Below are 22,190 nucleotides of genomic sequence, written 5' to 3' on the forward strand. Positions count from 1 at the left end.
GGTTTCATCAGACCAGAGAGTCTTGTTTCTCATGGTCTAGGTGTCTCTAAGCGAGCTGTCATGTGCCCGTTTTTTATTTTTAATACATTTGCAAAAAGGTCTATCCTGCTTTTGCTTTGTTATTATAGGGTATTGTGTGTAGATTGATGAGGGGTAAAAAAAAATATATATAATCCATTTTAGAATGAGCCTGTAATTTAACAAAATGTGTGAAAAATCGAGGGGTCTGAATACTTTCTGAATGCACTTTAGGCTACATATCTCAAATTATTGTACAGCATTAGCTTAATATGATCTACTATTGCTAGCAACCCTCAGGAACAACTACACGGATGTGACAGAGGAAAGAAAGGTAAACGGAATGGAATATAAAAGGAATGATGCCAAATGTACATATTAAAGGAAACAAACACTAAAGTGACCGTTTGGCTACCAATAGTTTTTAAATTGAGAAAAGCCGGGCAATATAATTAAAACATTCTAGAGCGCATAAATCAACCCGGTAGGTTCGGCGCTACAGAACTGTATAGCTTGGACCTCCAAATTTCATCCCGGCAAATTAGGAGGACATACAATTAAAATTCGGAATAATGGCCCAGCTATTTATAGCCTCCTTCACTGTGGAAAAGGGGCCAAAATGCAGATCATGTTAATATGATTTTCAGTTTGCTTCCATTTGACTTGGTTTCACATTCATCTCCAGCGATCATAAAGAACAATGATCTAAAGCAATTGCTACTGGTAATTACAATCTTCTTCTCCAAACGGATTCCTTATTTACCTAGCTTTTATCAATTTATACATTATAGTGCATGGAGAATGGTGTTATTTCCATCGGAAGTAGTAGGTTTTTCCACCTGGAACCGACTGGTGCTCGGCCTTATTCATGGTTTCCTCACAAGTAAAGGTGGTGGAATTATGAGGGAATTGAGTCAGGGGCAGAATACGGCGTATTGGTAGACACACCTGCAGCTATGACCTCCGGCCCAAATGAATAGCTGGCTGTCATGCGTTTCCTTATGCTTATATTCAAGGTCAGAATATGCATAGAGAGGATGGCATAGAAAGGGCATGAATCCCCCACTAAGTGAACACAATAATGACTCCCACAACATATATACTCGCAAATCATCCATTTTATTGACAAACACAACTTTTCAGTCAAGACATACAGAAAGGGAAGTGAATTTATGGGGTCACATGAACAGCGTGTGTGTGAAATAGCTTGTCTGGACGTCCTCAACTCAAAGCCAGAGGTGTACTCCGGTGGCGAGTCGCATTGATTTACGCAGTCCCGTTCCTGTGTGTGTGTTGTGACTCTTGACTGTGTGAGGGGGATTTTTAGCTCTGGCACAACGTTTTCTTTATGGCCTTTTACCCATGGGACTCGGCGTGCCGAACGGGATGGAGACCTCATGACTGCAGTCTAGGGCGGCACGTCCCCTTCCCCTCCCGCCTCCTTACCCTCCTCCTCCTTACCCTTCCCCCTTACCCTCCTCTCCTTTCTGTGTATCTCCTTTGTCTGATAAGAGGTTGGGCTCCACGCCCCATTCATGTCATGTGCTGCTCATCACCATCGCATAGCAACAACGCACACAAGAACGTGTGTTTATGTCTCTGACTGACTGGCAGTCTGTGTCTCGGGAATATATTTTGAATGTGCTTGGCACTTCACATTTAACATTTTGCTATTTTTTGTGTGTGTGTTGTATCTAAGTGTTTTAGCATGTGGTAGCAGTGGACCAAGGAGCAGATCTGTGAGTGGTGTTCGGTCCCTGTGAGTGAGCGTGTGTGGTCTGGGTCGCCGGCTTTTAGTACTGCAGGTCCTCCACTCACCATTCATCCATACCCATGCCTCTCTCCATCCATCTCTAGTCTATCCTCTATCCATCCTCTCTCCATCCATCTCTAGTCTATCCTCTATCTAACCTCTCTCCATCCACCTCTAGTCTATCCTCTATCCATCCATCTCTAGTCTCTATCCTCTATCCATCCATCTCTAGTCTATCCTCTATCCATCCATCTCTAGTCTCTATCCTCTATCCATCCATCTCTAGTCTATCCTCTATCCAACCTCTCTCCATCCATACCTACTCTCTATCCATCCTCTCTCTATCCATCTCTAGTCTATCCTCTATCCATCCATCTCTAGTCTATCCTCTATCCAACCTCTCTCCATCCATACCTACTTTCTATCCATCCTCTCTCTATCCATCTCTAGTCTATCCTCTATCCATCCTCTCTCCATCCATCTCTAGTCTATCCTCTATCCATCCTCTCTCCATCCATCTCTAGTCTATCCTCTATCTAACCTCTCTCCATCCATCTCTAGTCTATCCTCTATCCATCCATCTCTAGTCTATCCTCTATCCAACCTCTCTCCATCCATACCTACTCTCTATCCATCCTCTCTCCATCCATCTCTAGTCTAACCTCTCTCCATCCATCTCTAGTCTATCCTCTATCCATCCATCTCTAGTCTATTCTCTATCCATCCTCTCTCCATCCATTTCTATTCTCTATCCATCCTCTCTCCATCCAGCTCTAGTCTATTCTCTATCCATCCTCTCTCCATCCATATCTAGTCTCTATCCATCCATCTTTAGTCTCCATCCATCTTCTCTCCATCCATCCTCTCCTGTGGACCAAGGAGCAATCCATCCTGTGATTGTTGCATGAGATACTGTCTTACATTCAGACACACATACATACATGAACACACACACACACACACACACACACGTGACTACACTAGATACAAACACACACACACCTTCAGGGGATGTTCTCCTTGCTGTAGAACAAACAACAAGACAATTGTAGCATTTCAATGATTGGGCTATAGCATTATAGGGTTATGAAATCCAATATCAGTTCTGGCCTCATCAACCTGCTACAAGCTGTATCCAAACATCTCACCAATAATGGAGCGACAGAGAGCATTGTTGACCTGTCAGGTCAAGGTCGGTCTGCTGCTGGATCAGCTGGATTGATCTGTGGACATAAACATGTATGCTAGGCCTGTACACGCCTGTGATTGAGGGCTTTGGGAGTTTTGTGTGTCCTCTATTAAGGATCATTCGTCTATGTGTGCATCTGGCCCCTGGTGGGGGTTATTCATTGTGTGTGTGTGTCTGTGTGCGTGCCCTCTGGTACGGGGTGTGTGTGTGCATGCCCTCTGATACGGGGTGTGTGTGCGTGCCCTCTAGTACGGCGTGTGTGTCTGTGTGCGTGCCCTCTGGTACGGCGTGTGTGTCTGTGTGCGTGCCCTCTAGTACGGCGTGTGTGTGTGTGCCCTCTGGTACGGCGTGTGTGTGTATGCATGCCCTCTGGTACGGGGGGTGTGTGTGAGGGTGTGAATGCACAGAGAGCTATTAGCTACACATTACATTGCCCCTGTATTTGATGTGTGGGCTTTAAATGTGCTCTTTCTACATGGCCGGTCTTTAACAAGCCCAGTGGGAATGGGCTTTCTCAGAGAGGGCTTAAGCTCCTGGTAGGAATATATATTGCCTCAGCGTTTGTGTCTGCAGTGTGTGTGGCTGCTAGTAGGGGGGGGCATTCGCCTCTGTGTGTGTGTGCGCCTGTCAGCGTGTATCGTGTGTGTGTGTGTGTGTGTGTGAGTGAGGAGCAACGGTTGTAACTCACAGTGACTGTAAGCAGAGGCTCTGGCAGGGTGGGACAGCTGTAGATCTGGCCTCAGCGGGGCTGCTGCGGTGCCGGTGGGCCCTTCTCCATGTCACACACAGACCACCAAGCCTCCCTCCAAAACTGCTGCCTGCCAGAGACCTGCCACAGGCCCACAGCACAGACCAGCTCAGGTAGCACATAGTCAAAACATACGGAGAGGGGGTCAGAAGAGGAAGAGAGAGGAGTATACATATAGGTAAAGAAAGAGAGAGGTGGGGTGATAGAAAGAGCGGGGTAGAGGGAAAGAAAGAGGTGTGTGTATGTTTAGTCAAGCCAACCTGTGTGGTTTTCCCGTACTCCTTTTTGCTATTCTCCTTTTTCTAGTCCTCCTGGTTTTGACCCTTGCCTATTTCTGGATTCTGTACCCGCCTGCCTGACCATTCTGCCTGCCTTGACCACGAGCCTGTCTGCCACTCTGTACCTCCTGGACTCTGATTTGGACTTTTTTGTCTGTCCACAACCATTCTCTTGCCTACCCCTTTGGATGATTCAACATTGTAAGACTTCAACCATCTGCCTCCGGTGTCTGCATCTGCGTCTCACCTTGTGGGTCTCACCCAGCAGACTTGGACCAGCTCCACCATGCTGTCTCCCTGCAGGGAGCCACCATTAGGAGACATGAGGTGTCTCTACAGGGCCTTTTGGAAGGGCTCAGGTCCTTGACGGAACGCCACGACCATGGGTTAAAGGCTATTATGGAGCAAATGAGGGAGTTGGCTCAGAGGCTACCTCTGACAAACCCCAATCACCCAGTAATTCTTCACCTATCTGTGGTGAGTTTATACAGCCCATCCCGTCTCCCCGAGAACTCCGCTTACCTCCTCTGGAGCGATATTCAGGGAATCCTGGTACCTGCCGGGGTTTTCTTTCTCAGTGCTCGCTTATTTCTGAGCTAGAGCCATCTTCGTTTCCTTGAGACAGGTCGAAGATAGCGTATATTATTACACTAATGTCGGGAAGGGCGCTCTCCTGGGCTATGGCAGTTTGGGAGCAACAATCTGCCGTTTGTGGTCGTCTGGAGGAATTCATGGCAGAAGTGAGAAAGGTATTTGAGTCTCTGGTTTCCGGAATAAAGGCGGCCAGTAAATTGCTTGACTTACGCCAACTCCCGTAGTGTGGCAGACTACGTGGTTGATTTTCGCACATTGGCCGCCGAGAGTGCCTGGAATCCGGAGTTTCTTTCCGATACTTTGTTTTGCGCTGATTATCTGATGCGGTAAAGGATGAGCTAGCTTCTCGGGAATTGCAGATGGATCTCGACTCCCTTCTTGCCCTTACCATTAAAATTGATGGATGCCTAAAGGACCGTAAGAGTGAGAGGCGGTCTGGTCTCAGGCACACTCGCGCACCCGCTATGGCGCGTTCACCTCCAAGGGATTCTGGAAGTTTCCGAAGCCAGCTCTTACGAGAGGATTGGAAGCCACCCGAGCCCTCTCGGGAATCCACAACGGGTGAGTTGGATACTCCTGAGCTTATGCATTTGGGAAGAGCTAGGTTATCAGTTGGGGAAAGCTCACGAAGGATGAATAATAACTGTTGTCTGTACTGTGGAGGGGCAGGACATTTTATAGCTACCTGCCCTATTAGGAAACCCTTGTCTCTAGTGGGTACCAGTACTATGGTGAGTCAGACTGGGAGTTCCCTAATTCCCATCACCCGCCCACCCTTTTTTGCTCTTGTGCTGTGGGGAGACCAATCTCAGTCTCTCCGAGTGCTTACAGACATTCATCAGCCCCAGAGTCATATGGATGCCACGATAGCTTCGGAGCATGGTATTCACACTCAGCCTCTCTCTGTGCTCACGGATGCTAGGGCACTGGATGGCCGCTCTATAGGGGAAGTCACCCATAGTACTGTGCCCGTTCAATTACGGTTTTCTGGTAATAACAGTGAGACAATGCAGTTCCTCCTCATTGCATCTCCCCATGTTCCGGTTGTTTTGGGATTTTCCTGGCTTCAAAAGCACAATCCAATGGATTGGACCACAAGCTCCATCCTGGGTTGGAGCCCATTTTGCCATTCCCACTGCCTTCAAACAGCACAGCCTTCCTCAAGTCATCTTCCTCTGGATGTTAGCAAGACTGTGGATGTCTCTGCTATCCCCACAGAATACCATGTCCTCCTGGAAGTGTTCAGCAAGGCACGTGCTACTTCCTTCCCCCCGCACTGTCCTTATGCTTGATTCATTGATCTTCTCCCAGGCACTACACCACCTCGGGGTCGATTGTATTCTCAGTCTGGACCAGAGACCAAAGCTATAGAGGATTCTCTGGCTACTGGGGCTGTCCGTCCGTCTGCATCTCCTGCCGGCGCAAGCTTTTTCTTTGTGGAGATAAAGGACAAGAACCTGCGTCCGTGCATTGAGTGGTTACCCCCCCACCCCCACTCCCCACCTCTTCTCTGCATTTGAACCTCTCCAGGGGGCCACCATATTTTCCAAGTTGGACCTTCAAAATGCCTACCACCTGGTTTGGCTACGCGAGGGGGATAAGTGGAAGACAGCCTTCAAAACAGCCAGTGGACATTATGAGTACCAGGTCATGCCATTTGGACTCACCAAAGCCCCCGGCTGTTTTCCAGGCTTTGGTCAGTGATGTGCTTCGGGACATGCTAAACCGGTTTGTGTTCGCGTACTTTGATGTCATCCTCTTTTTTCCCCCCCGATCTGCACAAGAACATGTTCTTCATGTCAGACTGTTCCTTCAGCGCCTCCTGGAGAACCAACTGTTTGTGAAAGCCTAGAAGTGTGAGTTCCACTGCTCTACAATAACCTTTCTGGGATATGTCATTGCTGAGGGCAATGTTCAGATGGATCCTGGTAAGGTGACAGCAGTGGTGGATTGGCCTCAACCAATGTCCAGGGTACAGTTGCAACGGTTTCTTGGGTTTGCAAACTTCTACCACCGTTTCATTTGGGACTACAGCACCCTGGCGGCCCCCCTCATGGCACTCACCTCTCCCAAGGTACAGTTCAAATGGTCTCCAGCTGTTGACAAAGCCTTTGTGGACCTGAAGCATTGGTTCACAACAGCACCCATTCTCATCCATCCGGACCCCTCGCGTCAATTTGTGGTGGAAGTGGACGTTTCGGATGTTGGAGTGGGGGCCATCCTGTCCCAGCGATCTGCCCAGGACCAGAAGCTTCATCCCTGTGCCGTCCAGTCCCATCTCAATCCTGCTGAAAGGAATTACAATGTCAGCAATCGAGAACTCCTGGCGGTGAAGATGGTGTTGGAAGAGTGGAGGCACTGGCTGGAAGGAGCAGAACAGCCATTCCTGCTATGGACCGATCATAAAAACCTGGAATATCTCCATACAGCCAAGTGCCTCAACTCCAGGCAGGGCCAGTGGGCCCTCCTGTTCATCAGATTTAACTTCACCATCTCCTATCGCCCAGGGTCAAAGAATGTGAAGCCTGACGCCCTCTCCCGCCTATTCAGTTCCTCTGCCACACCATCGACCTCTGAAACCGTTCTTCCTACCTCATGCCTTGCTGCCACTGTGGATTGGGGTATTGAGAACCACAACGCTCCCAGCCTGGACCTGAAGGGGGCCCAGTTAACCGGCGGTTTGTCCCTAATCCAGTCCGGTCCTGGAATGGGCTCATTCCTCCAGGCTGACCTGTCATCCAGGGTCCCGTCGTACACTAGCCTTCCTCTGACAACGTTTCAGGTGGCCCACAATGGTCCCTGACATCTCTGCCTTCGTCGCCGCATGCACAGTGTGTGCTCAGAACAAGACTCCACGGCAAGCTCCTTCTGGCCTCCTTCAGTCACTACCGGTCCCTCATCATCCCTGGTCTCATATCTCAGGACTTTGTCACTGAGCTACCTCTGTCTGATGTACTGTGTACTGTCACTCCCTGATCTGTTTCACCTGTTCCTGTGATTGACTCCACCCCCTCCAGATGTCGCTTATTTTCCCCAGTGTATTTATCCCTGTGTTTCCTGTCTCTCTGTGCCAGTTCGTTTTGTATGTTTAGTCAAGTCAACCAGCGTGTTTTTCCCGTTCTCCTTTTTCTAGTCCTCCTGGTTTTGACCCTTGCCTGTTTCTGGACTCTGTACCCGCCTGCCTGACCATTCTGCCTGCCTTGACCACAAGCCTGTATGCCACTCTGTACCTCCTGGACTCCTGGTTTTTACTTTGTGTCCTGTCCACGTCCATTTTCTTGCCTACCCCTTTGGATTATTAAACATTGTAAGACTCCAACCATCTGCCTCCTGTGCCTGCATCTGGGTCTCGCCTCATGCCTTGATAGAGAGTGAAAGAGAGCGGGGGAGATGGAAAGGGGGAGAGTTTGACCTATGACCCATAAGTTAAATATGTCCTCCCTCTTCAACCTGATCTCTTCAAGCTGTGTGGTCTTCATTTCCACCCGTCATTGGATGCTTTATGACCTTTAACCCAGCCTATACAGATAATATGTATACAGTGAATACATTCATTCAACGTTAATTCAACATTTGGGATAGAGATTATAAGAGTTGAGTCTGGGTTGTGAAAGCGTTTGAGAGGTAGTGTAAGGAGGATGTTGCTTTTACCTGACAACTGCAGCCGTGGTTTTGAATGTAGCAGAGACGCTTGCTACCTTAAGATGTTTACGTTGGCGGCAGTTGGTGTTCTGGCTGTTTACTTGCTGTCAATGGCAATTCCCTATTTGGTGGAGGTTGAGAAACTCCATGGAAGCCATCTGGTAAACCACTCTAAACAAGGCAGATGACATTGTTATGGCATTGTTCAAACATACGTACAGCACAGTCGGTTTCCCTACCATATTCAAAATACGTTGTAGTCGACCGAGGATACAGCGCGTGACCACCTCAACCTGAGGACTTTAAGGTCCATCCAAACATCTCAATACATACTGGAAGTTTAAAGTGATGTACTCCAATTTAGTAGGGAAATAAATATAGGGGACACTTTAGGAAGGGAAAACAAGTGTCACTGTGTACATAGCCTTCAAAGTATTGACACCCCTTGACTTTTTCCACATTTTGTTGTGTTACAGCCTGAATTTAAAATGGATTCAATTGAGATTGTGTCACTGGCCTATACACGATACCCAATAATGTCAAAGTGGAATGGTTTTTCTACATTTGACAAATTAATAAAAATGAAAAGCCCTTTTATGGAAAGCCTAGATAAGTTCAGGAGTAAAAATATGCTTAACAACTCATGTTGAATGGACTCACTGTGCAATAATAGTGTTTAACATGCTTTTTGACTTGGCTAGCTCTGTACCCCACACATACAATGATCTGTAAGGTCCCTCAGTCGAGCAGTGCATTTCAAACCCAGATTCAACCACAAAGACCAGGGAGGTTTTCCAATGTCTCCTAAAGAAGGGCACCTATTGGTAGATGAAAAATACATCTTTAAAAAGCAGACTTTGAGCATGGTGACGTTTTTAATTACACTTTGGATGATGTATCAATACACCCAGTCACTACATAGATACAGGCATCCTTCCCAACTCAGTTACTGGAGAGGAAGGAAACCACTCAGGGATTTCACCATGAGGCCAATGGTGACTTTAAAACAGTTACAGAGTTTAATGGCTGTGATGGGAGAAAATGGAGGATGGATCAACAACATTGTAGTTACTCCGCAATACTAACCTCAATGAAAGAAGGAAGCCTGTACAGAATACAAATATTCCAAAACATGCATCCTGTTTGTAATAAGGCAGTAAATCTATGCCAAGACATGAAAATGGCTGTCTAGAAATGATCAACAACCAGCTTGACAGTGCTTGAAGAATTTAAAAAAGAATGTGCTAATATTGTACAATTCAGGTGTGCAAAGTTCTTAGAGACTTACCCAGAAAACGTCACAGCTGTAGTTGCTGCCAAAGGTGATTCTAACAAGCCTTTCATTTTCAATAAATTTGCTAAAATGTCTAAAGACATGTTTTCACTTCGGAAGAATTTAGGGAATTATCTGTGGATGGGTGAAAAGAACATCTATTTAATCCATTTTGAATTCCGGCTATAAATAATGTGGAATAAGTCAGGGATGTGAATACTTTCTGAAAGCACTGTGTGCATTTACTGGGCTCAGCTCAAAGCAACCTGAAGCTGGGAGGGAGGGAGTCAACATGGACACACACTTCCTCAGGGCAACACACTGAGAGGTGATCTATTGGAGTTGGGTGACAGATACTGAGAATGCCTGGGCCTAAATTCAGCCCTCCACTTCATCAAAAACATCCTTCCTCCCTGGCCTGGGTGAGGGATGTGTACACTTCTCTTGACGGCTGGGAGCAAGGAAACAGGCCATGCAGCGTGTCAAACTTAAATATCTCCCTCTGTCTGGCGAGAGATACATTCACATATAGGAACACACACACACACACAGGTGCACGCCGAGGTACACACACACACACACACAGGTGGGTGAAAACACACACACAAAATCATGTTGTGACCCACATACCAGGCAGCTGTATAGAAAATGGGAGGAGAGGAGAGCAGAGAAAAGCACCAGTTCACTCCAGCCCCTTGTGAATCTACTAGTATAAATCTCACCCAGCCATCCCTTCCCATGTCCCACTCCACACCATTGGAAACGGCAGCCTGCATGAGAGGAAAGTCCCAACCTTTATTTATTTGATCTATCCTTTATTTAACCTGGCGAGTCCCACTGAGATGGTCATCTGGTTGATTCTCTAAGCTCATGACTACATAATGCTCTGTACAGTACAACAGACCAATACAACCGTAGTCAGTCAATCAGATGACTATTTAACACACATGACCGGCCTAGATGCAGTTTCTATTGGGAAATGTCGAGCATTCACCTCCCTTCTCTCTCACCTCTGCTGCTAAATACTACTCTGTTCCCACCTCTAATTACTACGCCTTTAAATCAAACCAGAAATGAATCCATTTTATTCTCTTCACCCAATTTAACCATCTATCCTCTTACTTGCGCCCACCATGGGGTTCTCTCTCTCCCTCTCTCTCTCTCTCTGAATGAGACTTGAGAGTAGTTTAAAGATTCTCACTACTTCCTGGAGAACTAGACCCACCGTGACTGTCTCGTTATCTTAATGCTGGCGTCCTAGAGTATCCCACAAAGCCGGGGCTCAGTCGGATCACAAGGCCTCTAGACTGCCTGAACCTGAGGAGGAAGAGAGAAAGAGAGGAGGAAGAGAGAGAAAAAGGAACGGAGATTAAGAGAGAGAGAGAATAGAGAAAGTGTGGTGTGTTCATGCTATCCTCTCTGTTAACCGGGGGGCATTTGAGGATACATAACATATCACTACTCTGTATGCTAATTGGTTGCAGCCTCTGTTCCTCGGCAGCCAATCCCCCGTCAACATCTCAGCAGACACCCAGGGTCGACTTGCGTGTGTGTGGGAAGGTGTTCTGTCGGATATACAGTATCTTCAGAAAGTATTCATATATACCCTTCCACATGTTGTTGTGTTACAGCCTGAATTCAAAATGGATTCAATAGATTTTATTCTCACCCATCTACACACAATATCCCATAATGATGAAGTGAAAACATGTTTTTAGAAATGTTTGTAAATGTATTGAAAATTAAATAAAGAAATATCTAATTTACACAAGTTTTCACACCCCTGAGTCAATACCTGTTAGAAGTGCAGTTGGCAGCAATTACAGTGGTAAGTATGTTTGTGAAAGTCTAAGAGTTTTGCACACCTGGATTGTGTAATATTTGCACATTATTATTAAAATAATTCTTCAAGCTCAGTCAAGTTGGTTGTTGGTCATTGCTAGACAGCCATTTTCAAGTCTTGCTATAGATTCTCAAGCAGATTTAAGTTAACTGACTTGCCTAGTTAAATAAAGGTAAAATAAAAAACATAAGTCAAACATTTAACTAGGCCACTCAGGAACATTCAATGTCGTGTTGGTAAGCAACTCAAGTGTATATTTGGCCTTGTTTTAGGTTATTGTCCTGCTGAAAGGTGAATTTGTCTCCCAGTGTCTTTTGTAAAGCAGACTGAACCAGGTTTTCTACTAGGATTTTGCCTGTGCTTATCGCTATTCTGTTTATTTTTATCCTGAAGAAACTCCCTAGTCCTTGCTGATGACAATCATATTCATAACATGATGCAGCCACCATGCTTGAAAATATGAAGAGTGGTACTCAGTGATGTTGTATTTACCCCAAACATAACACTTTGTATTCAGGACATAAAGATTATTTCTTTGCCACATGTTTTACTTTAGTGCATTATTACAAACAGGATGCATGTTTTGGAATATTTGTGTTCTGTACAGGCTTCCTTCTTTTTACTCTTTTCATTCAGGTTAGTATTGTGGAGTAACTACAATGTCTGCTTTTTAGATGGCCTTTGTGAGGCATTAGAAAACCTCCCCGATCTGTGTGTTTGAAATTCATTGTTCGACTGAGGGACCTTACAGGTAATTTGTATGTTTATCTGGTACAGAGACGAGGTAGTCATAAAAAAATAATTTTAAACACTTATTTGCACAGAGTCCATACAAATTATTATGTGACTTGTTAAGCACATTTTTACTCCTGAACTTATTTAGGCTTGCCATAACAAAGCAGTTGAATACTTATTGACTAAAGACATTTCAGCTTTTCATTATTAATTAATTTGTACAAATTTGTAAAAAATCCACTTTGACATTATGAGGTATTGTGTGTAGGCCAGTGACACAAAATCTCAAATGAATCCATTTTAAATTCAGGCTGTAACACAACAACATGTGGAATAAGTCAAGATGTGTGAATACTTTCTGAAAGCAATGTATCGAAATATTTCGAGAAATCACATTTATATGGTTATGTCTGACACTTTAAGCGTTTCTCAGCCTTTGACAGAGGCGTTAACCTGGTTTTTATTGGTATCTCATAATTGAAAACCAATTATCTTATGTTATGTTAAAAGGCCTTTGTGTTAGCTTAGCTGGAAAGTGTTTCACTTGTTGGAACAGGTTCTTTTTAGGGGGGGTTCATGAACGAGGCAAAGTTGAGTTAAATTTACTGCACTACATGAATGTTCTTCTCTCTCCCTCTGGGAACGGAGACGAGTGTTTACTCAATACAACTTCGTTATTAACTTTATATATCTAAAATGGCCGTGGCGGAGGCCGCTAACGCTTCAAAAGACTGCAGTTGTGTGGTGTGTCACATCAATATTTCCCTTCTTCAGAAGAAATCTACAGCCATATTCTAGAGATGGTGGCATGCATTAATGCAACAGTTGGCTACTGAATAAAACCTATTTATTGAGAAGATGAAGACAACGAAGAAGATGAAGATAAATAATAAAAGACGAAGACAGGAACAACCCCGGAATAATCTAAAGCAGTGGTCACGTACCTTTTCTGAGTCACAATGCAAGCCGAGATCGACCGTTCAGATTCTTTAAAAAAAAGAGTTTTTGACATGATTTAAAATGTAAGCCTAGGCAACATTAACCTGTTAAAAACAGTACTCTAGTAATGAGGTTTGTGCAGTAGGCTATAAGCCCAATAAATTATCACTGCATATTGGCTTTGCTTCTCAGACCATTTTTTACAATGATATATTTCAACATTTGAGGTAGGCTATATGATCACACCACTAATAGACCAGTTGTATTATTGTAAGGCACAGCTGAATGAGCATAAATGTAAATAATTATGTATATATATTTTTTTACTAGGCTGATGGAGCCTGCATCTGATGGTCACTCTCAGCGGAGGGAGAGAGCTGCAGACTTAGGGGCCTCCGGTGACACTGAATACAACAGGTCTAGTAGACCTTACAGTGAAATTCTTACTTACAAGCAACAATGCAGTTCAAGAAATAGAGTTAAGAAAATATGTACTAAACAAAAAATATTTAAAATAAAAAAATAACAAGAAAATTGCATTTCGGTGAGGCTATATACAGGGGACACCGGTACCGTGTCAATGTGCGGGAGCACAGGTTAGTCGAGGTCATTTGTAAAGGGATGATGCATAGATAATAAACAGCGAGTAGCAGCAGTGTAAAAACAAAATGGGAACACATCGCATACCTGGCATGCAGAGCAGCTGAATCGGGTGCACCTTCCAACAACAGAGTGAGACAAAAAAGAAAAAAATCAGAACCCAAGGCTTATTGTTGGGTTTTTTACAGAATATTTGGCGATCGACTAGGAATGCCTTGGAGATCGACCTGTTGATGACCGTTCCAAACAGGGTTTCGACGTAGAAGCGCTGTAAAGCCACTTTACTCCACTACAAACTAAAAGGGAAGTCAAGGAAGTCAAAAGATCCTAGTGGGGGATCAATACCAGTGTCAACTCTAGACGTCACATGACCAAAAAAAACATCCCCACAGTGTGTGACACCTCAGATCCATGTGCACAGGAACTGGCCAAGACAAAGCCTTGTGGAATAACAAAAAGCAAAGTGGGCAACGAAAGATGTTGTCCACAAAATAAAAAGACATTTAGGTGTCGTGAAAAAAACACTTGCCCTCTTTGCTTACACATGGGCAGCACTGTTGGTTTTGGAGTTGTATGGATGGCCAGGCCAAGGGTTTCCATGTCCTGGAATGAGAGAGTGGCTCCAAGAATAAGAAGGCACATCACTAGCTGCTGGGCAAGGGTCTTCTGAGGTCTGCCTTGTCACATTGTGATCCACAGACATCAATCTAGTGCCAACATAAAACATCTCTTTGTTGGGCCCTGTAGAACAGTTGTGCCACACACACATTTTCCCCCTGAAATGGACTATAAATGGATTCAGCTTCTCCTTCAAGATGAAGGGGGTTTGCCAACAGAAAGACCAAAGAGGAACAATCATGTTTTCTCTGTGATTTGAAGGAGCTCCATTGACAGTTTTGATAGAGGGGCGGAAGACTAATTTTAGAGTGGTTTTGAGGAAGATGGATTTCCCCTTACGGTCATGTCGTCCTATCAACTGAGCCAGCCTGGACAAGGAGGACTAGACTGTGGGTCTTCAAGATGTAACCTTTCATGCTGTGCTGTTGAAACCATGAAAATCTCATTAAGTTCACTGGCCCTACTCAGTCCTTGAAGACTGCAGGAGGCCATTGAGGTAGCAAGGTTGTCTCCCCTTAGTCCTTTCCAACATGCTGTGCAGAGATTTGAACAGTTGAGCATCTGTGGCTTACTCTGTGAAGTCTGTTTTAGCGTAAAAGTGGTCTGTTAGTTACTGAATGACAGGGATTTTGTGCATTCTTGCCAATACAGACCCCTGCCATCATTAGTTTACTGTGAACGCTTCATTCAGTGGCCACAACCATATCTAAAGCATCATCAGACACATGCCAATCACCCAACGGAGTGCTATGTACATTGCAGAATGCACGCCGGAGGCCTCCTGGTTTTGCAACGCAAACTAAGAGAGGTTTGCAAACATGCATCGTTGACCCCAAATTGCCAGAAAACAACTACAAATCTGTCAGCGCCTCTCCCATGGCTGGTTGGCGAGGACAAGGAGGGTGGAGAAGTATCTAAATGGTCTTCCATAATATTTGTGCTGAATGAGGCAGTTTTCTCTGAGACAGGACCACTTCGGGCTTTGAGGTCCTATATTCACAGAATGGAAACACACAAGCACTGAAGTTAGCACTGAATATGAATATGAAGTATGCATATAGGCAACCAAACTCACCATGAAAAACACTGGAAAAGGTTGGCCCGCCCATTAGCCTACAAAGGATTCATTCCATGCTTTGTCGGCGACTCAGCGCACAAGCCCCCACGCCAAAGAGCAACTTGACATTCCAGTCCATATGAAGCAAACCAAACATTGGGTTAAAGAGCCATGGAGTGCAGCATTAGTGTACACAGCCATAAGTCAAGAGATCTAACCAAGATAAAAAATGGACAGGAGTCCTGATTAAAAAGGCAGGGAAAGCCTGGGACAACTGTTTACCTGATCTTTCAACTCCTCCTCCTAAACTGAGGCTTATTGTGCAACATTTTGCTCTGCGTCTTGTTTGTTTACAATGGTGAATAATAGAAGCGGATTAAATTGTTGCCTGCTGTTAAAATACATTGGATTTGTTGATGCTGGTGGGTGGACTCTGTTTAGTGAACGCTCCAATTAAACACAATCAGGCTATTTCAGAATGATGGGGATTTACCAAGGCAGGCCGTATTATAAACACTAACCAGGCGATTGGGAGAGAGACATTTAATGATGAGTAATTACTGGAGGAAATTACCATTATGGAGATGCAACACATGGTTAAGCCATGGCTAAGTCGTTCTATTTACTCTGGGTTGTCCCTATCATAAAGTGTCTCAGAGTAGGAATGCAGATCTAGGTTCAGTTTTTTTGCCTTTTAGATCATAATGAATATGATTGTATGGACAGGGCGGGACCTGATCCTAGATCAGCACTGCTATGAGATGCTTTGTGAATACGGGGCCAGGTCTCAGACTCAGTAGCCGGTTGGCTGAAATCAGGTGGGAAGAGTTTGTTTATAAAGGGGGATACGGCGGAGGGTGAAGGGGTGCTCCACTTTCTCGCCCGGCCTCTCTGCCTTTGTGTCGGTGTGTTTGTGCAGGATTTGAGTGGGTCTTCAAGTGTTTGAGCCATCCGTTAGGCCAAGACACCTTAATCATGGCACCCATAGTCAGTGAGATCTAGGCCCATGCCGCCACTGAAGGGAGCCTGGGCTCGTCCCATGGGTGTGGCCTTCTCTCCTGTTGAGTCATGCATCACACAACATCAACCCCCCTTCATGGAGACATACACACCATAACCCCCCCTCCACACTCACATCACACAAGACATGCACATGACGATATATGCACACACTGCACACAATACACACATCCAAAACGCACCAGCCCCCACCTGTCTCCCGACCAGCCCTCCACCGTTGGCCATTTATCAACACCTGAATCACCACTCACAGCTCGGCGTCTTTAGGCCTGATGACTCACACTAGAGGGGGCGCATAGAGAGTCCATGGTGCATGTCATACAGGTAGTTCTCGCACCACTCGCTTTCTCTTTCCGGAAATGTTTGCCATCATCACACAATTAAGCTTGGTTATTCGAAAGGATTTCTCCAATGACAGAGCTGGAGGAGCATCATCACTCAAGAAAGAAACAGGAAGAACTGGACAATAAACGGCCCAACTCACCTCCCCCTCCCATCTAGACAGTCACCGGAGACACTTCCCAAATCTTCAAGACTTTTGTAATGGAATATTTTGACAGCATGCAATGCTTGATTCCTTTGCTGGAGTTGCAGAGCGTCAAACCTGCACCGACTTGCTGTGCTAGAAAGTCATTCATTCAATAAGAAGGGGGGCATGACTTTGCTTCAAGGTGCGAGGACAGGAGTATATTGCTCTGTTCTGTTCCTCTTCAAAGGAAACAAATGGTCCTTAGCCGTCTTACCACTGCCATTACCACTGTGTCTAAGGACAGACTTCGACAGAGCCTCGGAGCCTAGTAGAAGCACAGTGTCTGTCCTGTGATAGCTGTATGAGATTCCACATGCTCGGAGTAATTCCTCCCTCCCCCCTCCTCCCTCACTCCTTGTGCGGTGCGTGGCCCTGAGTCATCAGCCCAGCCAGGCCCCCACACTTTCCTTCCCAGTCCCTCTCTGGCTGTGGCGAGGAGGATGGCGGATTCACCGACCAACCGAGGATTCGCGATCTTCCCAGAGGAAACTCACCGAATAGCCTCCGAAGGCGATGACTCACCCCCACGGAGGAGCACTCCTCTCCGTCTCCTCCTCCAGCCAGCCTCCCCCTCTCAGACAGTTCTCCAACCCCGCCACACCCCAACCCGGATCAGATCAGAATCCTCCGCCCGTCTCTCTGTCTGGCCCTTGGCGCAAAGTCAAGAAACTGAAGGACATATAGCTCACTTGTCTGCATGTTAAACAATGGAGACCGGTGAGATAATTACATCCTAAGGCCAGCCTGCAGGGTACTCAGCTATCATTAGTGAGGATGAAGATGTCTATAGTTCTGTCTGGGCAAGGTGTGCTGTGATCTTGAATCATCCCACTCATCTAAAGTATCGTGATGCTGTACGGAGCACCTTGAACGAGCTGTGAACTTCGGATAAGAACGCCTGTTGCATCTACCTAGAGTTGCATCTAACTAGATTGGTTTGACTAATTCATTGACAAGTTAGGGAAACACCCCGACGACGGCCGCAATGTCGAAATGCGTCAGTCGGGAATAATAAATAAGCATTTTCTATTAAATTTTCAATGCCCTCCAATTTGTTCCAAGATTTGTCTGAACATCTTTCAGGGACTTGACCATGTGACCAATGAATTTCATAGAGCTTGTAACATGTCCGTAAGAGTGCGTGGCCCATAACACAGAGACTTGTTCTTATAGGAGATTCTGTTGAACATTGCAAGAGCAATAAGGATTTTTAGGGGCATTATGACTGGGTTAATAAAACACAGCTGCCCCTAAAAGTCCCTCACTTTTCTTGCTGCCTTTTTCTCGTTCTCCCTCCCTCTCTCTCGTGCTTTTTCTCCCTCTGTCTTATGTCTGATCCAACTATTTTGAGATTGAACTGTAGCGTTCACTGGCTTGTGGACTGGCTGAGGAGTGGGTTCTCAGCTTGGATTAGTTGGGTATCAGCAGAACTGTGGCTGGATCGTTCGGAACAACAAACAGAGGCGAAAGAAGAACCAACCAGCCTGTCGATAGGCCAACACATTAGACTTTTGAGCTTAAACGGACGGGGCTAGAGGGCTGCATATTTCACACAAAGCAATTTATGAATTGTATATTTATAATGGCTGAGTTTTGTTGGGATTAGCGTAGGCGTTTTAAAAGGGGTTGAATGAGTTCAGAGCTTCAGGTTTTCTCAGAAGGGTCCCTAGTCTAGTTCATTAGCTCTTCAGCTTTATTGCAACAGACAAGGTAAACACGACCTAGGCCAGTTGAATTAGAGGAGTTTGCTGTATTCACAATTACTACATAATGACAATATATTACATATGTTATAGCTTTGGGAATTGCTGTGTTTAAGTTGGAAACTCAACAAACAAATCCAATGGCCTGACATATCTTGAACAAGCATTCCCTGGCATACGCTCACACATGTAGCGTAGGCCCAGGCCTAGTTACAGCTGCAGCCTGGGTTAGAGACTGATATGGTCTAGTTAAAGTGACTGCAAAGACTATTGCAAGTCGCGAGATGAGTGACTGGACCTGGACCAATGTAAAATTCCATTGAGAAAGGCTTGTTAGGCGGTTGCAACGAGCACGGTTTATATCCTAACTTTAATCAGCACTCTTGGTGGATATCCGAGATATCTAGCATAGCCATGGTGCTTATTCAATACAGGCCCAGGACTGTGTTTACCAGCCTCCCAAGCCTTCCTACTTAGGCCCTCTATGCTCGCAAACTCATTCTTACTGGCTATTTACCTGGTTGGTATTGAGGAGGAGTTGTGTCATGCAGGGTTTTTGGTTTAGTTTTTGGAGTGAGTCATCTCATCTTTATGGTGGTAGGATGTAAATCAGCATATGCCTACATATATCTTAAAGTGACCTGAAACAGAGGATATGAAGGTTAATGATAACTTCTCACTTAGTTTGAGCGTGTCATCTTTTTTATTTATTTTTTATTTAAAAAAAAAATGGATCTAAACTTGAAACTCAGCTCACTCTTGAGGAGAATTTCTATAGCATTTCTCCAGTTAGAAGATAATGTTTCACAAATGCTAATCGTCAAGGTTTATTGTATTTTGTCCTTATACTGATGATAACAAACAAATGAAGTGTTAAAGTAAGTACACTGATGTGTACAATAGTTCAACTGAGTTGCCATCAGACAGCCGCAGCTTTATCACAACTGTAGCTTAAAAATGGCAGGCTTGCATAAACAACGTCTGTGTTCAAGGAACGAGAAGAACACCGCCTACTTAAACTTTATAAAACAGTACCGCAAAGAAATGTATTGATGCCATGCATTTTAGCCAGATGGTGAGATAGTAGGCCTAAATAGTAGAGGCTGTAATACAGCACTATGGCAATGATCATTATACTTCCGACATATAATAATTAGATAGTATTGCATCCATCTTTAAATAAAACACATGCTTCAGCATATGTCTTACCTATGTGTCATTTGAGTATGTAGATGTCACCATCAGCATTCCTAATATTAATTACGTAAAGCATTTAGAGTTTAGATGCTAAATTCCATGGTGGGGTATGTAGACTATGGCATTCGCTGGTGAAAATATGTCTGAGACTAATTTTGGTAACTGACTTCACTGCTACTTTTACGACTAACACACTTTAAGCTTATTAGAAGATGGACTTTTTTGTTGTTGTCCCCCTTAGTTGAATTCATCTCTTATCTTAGACTACAAACTATTCTCAAGTAGACTGTTAAGAGATGTCATAAAAGTTATTGCATCTTTGCAGGAAGACGTTTTTGTTTTTTATGGGCCAAGACTATTTCCAAGATGTAGGTCTGATAAATGTTGAGAAGAACACATGAAGGCCTGTCATAGAGATTTAAGCCCACGTGTCACATGTAGAAAAGATATGGACTTGATGTGATGTCATCTAAAAGTAGTTATAGATCAGCGTTGTAAAAGGGTATTAAATAATTGTTTTGCTGACTTGTCATCATGTCTTATTAGACTTATCAGGACAATCTTATTACAACAATGAACAAACACTCTCAAGTTGACCCCTTCACTTCTAGAATAAGGAAAAATATAGGCTATATATTGTGTGTTATAATTGATATTTTGATATCAATCCCCGTGTGGGCCATAAACAAGGCCTGTGCGTTTTTCCAAAAGTTATACACTTGGTTAGGTAGTCCATATTCAGGGAAATGTTCAGGTCATGTCGTCTCCCCAAATTGCATTAATGCGAAATTGTTCACAAGTACAGAACCTATATTTTGTCAGTTCATTTGCAATATATTCTGAACGTGTTGGTCACATGAGTCAGAAACTGGGACTTTGTAGGCCAGTTGAATGAATGAGGACTCACCTTGCCCGCAAAGACCCAGCCTCTGGCACACACTGATTTCAGAGCACTCTATAATTGTGTGATGAATTGTGGCTTGTCCTTGATTTATAATTGCATTATGATGAATAATGACGAACAAAATAGTCTAAATCCTGGTAGTTTAGCATTCATTCAGTATATCTTATTCAAAAACGCAGTTGGCACAAATTAATTGTCCCAATATTGTCGACTACTTCCTACCCAGACAAGAAGGCGCAACAATCAATTCAAGGAAGTCTACAGAACCATAATAGGCTATTCATATTCACTGTTTGACTGAGCTAACGTTGTCTTTACCTGATATTCTCCAATGTCACAAACATGTTCGGCATAAACACGCAACACGGTAGGATCCGTGATGTCTCGTCCGCATCCCTTGGACAGCAAGATGACTTCGCGCAAAACCCTCGCTTGATGAGGAGTGTATGGGAGAGATTGGAGATGTGTGCGAAGTTGAAGTTCGCTGCTGCTCATCACACCACCACCGCCCCTCTTTTTGATCAGTGGCGCTGGTATTGCACAATCCCCAAATTTAGAAAGAATATCCTTGGGGACGAATTGCACCATTTTCTTTCAAAATAACTTGAAATGTTGTTTTCTCCTAAATAAGAAAAACGCAACAGTGTAGCACTCGTGCCACGGTGCCAGTGATTCTCCTAAGCTTCTTTTCGTGGATAAATGCGATGTTTCCCAGTCTGAGCGACAGTCCTCAAAATATCCATTCTCTGTAAACGGACTTGCTGATGTTATTGCCCAGTCGTAGGCTATATGACCACGACATCGCCAAGAGCTGAAAGGATTTGATATATGGTGTTGCGCCCTCGTGCTGGGACCTCCCCAAAATGGGCTTCTGCTAAGTGGTAACCTGGTTATTTTGAGCGCGTCACTTCGAAATGTCTCCAAGTTATAGGTTTCCATTGCCAAGGTTGGGCGCAGCACTTGACTGATATTGTTATAGGCTGCTTATTGATGGAGTAGACATTCATGGAAGTCGGCGCACTATTGACAACACAACGAAAGAAAAATGGATACATTCCTGTGGTTTCTTTCTCATACGAATTATACATTTATTTAACCCACATAATGATGTCATCAAATTGGCATATTATACCCTAATATACATAGTGACCATTATTAAGAGACATTTTATATTGTATTAAGCATGGCCCTAGCCAATACTACGATTTTATATGATTATTATATTGGCCCATCATTTCCCTTGCGCTCCTACTTCTTTTGGTGGTGTGGTGCGACTCCACGTGGCAAATAGTTGAGGATTATTGTCGTAACAAGAATGAACAGGACTATAGAGCACGCCCTACTTTCTGTGCGTAATGACGCATTTACGCAGGAGCAATGTCACAGTTGCAACACCGACTTATTCTAAACTGTATAATCATTTTCAGAAACCACAGATACGGATGTTCATCCTTATTCCAACAACGATTTGCATAACATTGCCAATCCCTTGGTGAGTATTATTCGTTTGTGTGTAATAGTCGCATGATATCGCGCTGGCGAATTTTGGT

The 22,190-nt window shown here is 44.5% G+C and overlaps 1 long non-coding RNA gene across 1 annotated transcript; it reads right to left on the reverse strand.

Moving 5' to 3' along the window:
• Positions 1-7,701: 7,701 nt before the first annotated feature.
• Positions 7,702-21,502, reverse strand: LOC112230304. The gene is made up of 3 exons (XR_002950305.2): positions 20,959-21,502; positions 10,721-10,812; positions 7,702-8,393 (listed from the first exon to the last, which is right to left on the reverse strand). It is a non-coding gene; the product is annotated as an uncharacterized LOC112230304 (long non-coding RNA).
• Positions 21,503-22,190: the final 688 nt, after the last annotated feature.

This window comes from Oncorhynchus tshawytscha, linkage group LG32, assembly GCF_018296145.1.
Source record: "Oncorhynchus tshawytscha isolate Ot180627B linkage group LG32, Otsh_v2.0, whole genome shotgun sequence".
NCBI classification, from domain to species: Eukaryota; Metazoa; Chordata; class Actinopteri; order Salmoniformes; family Salmonidae; genus Oncorhynchus; species Oncorhynchus tshawytscha.